We start from the raw sequence: 1,362 nt of genomic DNA, 5'->3' as shown, positions 1-1,362 counted from the left end.
AGTTGTCTAATTAATCCTTAAAATGGGTACATACTTTTTTCTACCTCTAGAGAGTCTTCAGAAATCTCAGGTAATAATCTCAGGGTTCTTAAGACCAAAGCATGTAGCGGATCAGGAAGAATCGCATGGCTTAACTAGATTTTACGAATTTGTAGACTTAGCCAGCCCTGAGGGAGGACGAGCATCGAGGAGCTCTCCACTGAGTCAGTGTGTCTGCGCAGGTGTCAGCAGAACAGCAAGTTAGAGAACTCTGAGGCGTGCAAATCCATTGGGATTTATTGGGTCTGAGAGATTGTATAATTGCATGTATGCTCGTCTGGCTCCAGAAGGTCTAAAAATCACATCCGTGCTGAGCAGATAAGAGATGCAGTCTACATTGGTAAATTCTGGTTTAAAATATTGATTCTATCTGGTGAAACACATGAAGAACCAAGCATACTTCAGAGGAAGATGGTTGGAGTTGGTATGAGTGTTGGTTCTTTAGTGAAGGAAAAAAGGACCTGGATATTAGGATTCTTCCGAAATTGTGTGGTCACCCTATAGAGACAAAGAGCCTTAAAGTTCTATTTTAGGTAAAAAATATATTATTTATTTATTCTCTCCCCCCACCCTAATTTTTAGGATAAACTTGATGCTAGAAAAGAACAGCAGAATGACCAAAGGGTAGGATATTATCATGTGCCAAGAATATATCAAAATAAAGCCTAAGAGGTCTTTGCTGTGGGCAGTAGACTGAGAGATTTTAACACACTTATGGCATCGTTTCAGACTTCGCCTATAGTAGGCATTCAAAAGTTGTTTGTTAAATTTGATAAATGAACAGATGCTATATCAGCATGGTTTTTTTCTAATCCAGGACTTCAGCACACAGCCAGAAAAAACTTGGGCTCTCCAAAAGCCATCTGCACTCTGGCCAGAGTCATCAATTCTCTTTGGTCCTTTCACTGAGAAGAAGGTCTGGATAAATTTTGTGGGAAACTCTCGTTAGCTGCCCCGTAAACCTTTAGAAATTCACATGTAGGATGGCGGTATTAGGGTGCCCAGAGCCATTAGGCAGATTGTCTATTACAGAGTCCATCATTCGTCCTTCACAAAGGCCACGATTAGAGTTTTGTAATCAGGGCACCCTTGGGAAGGGTGATGGAAATAGCGGTAAACTCTCTTGAAAATGTTCCATTTCAGACATTTGACAGAAACCTGAGACTGTCTGGTAATCAGCAGTTATGAAAAATTCTGCTGAGCAAAATTATACATAATGGGTTAATATTCTGAAAATAATGAACTGAAATAATCATTATCTTTCCTGTAAGTCATGTTCCTGCAAAGCCTGTTTGCCATTTATGACCCCAAGGAAGCAAATGA

The sequence above is a fragment of the Pteropus alecto genome, unplaced genomic scaffold, assembly GCF_000325575.1.
Source record: "Pteropus alecto unplaced genomic scaffold, ASM32557v1 scaffold87, whole genome shotgun sequence".
In the NCBI taxonomy this organism is placed as follows: Eukaryota; Metazoa; Chordata; class Mammalia; order Chiroptera; family Pteropodidae; genus Pteropus; species Pteropus alecto.
The sequence above is the reverse complement of the archived record's forward strand: the minus strand, read 5'-3'. Positions refer to the sequence as shown.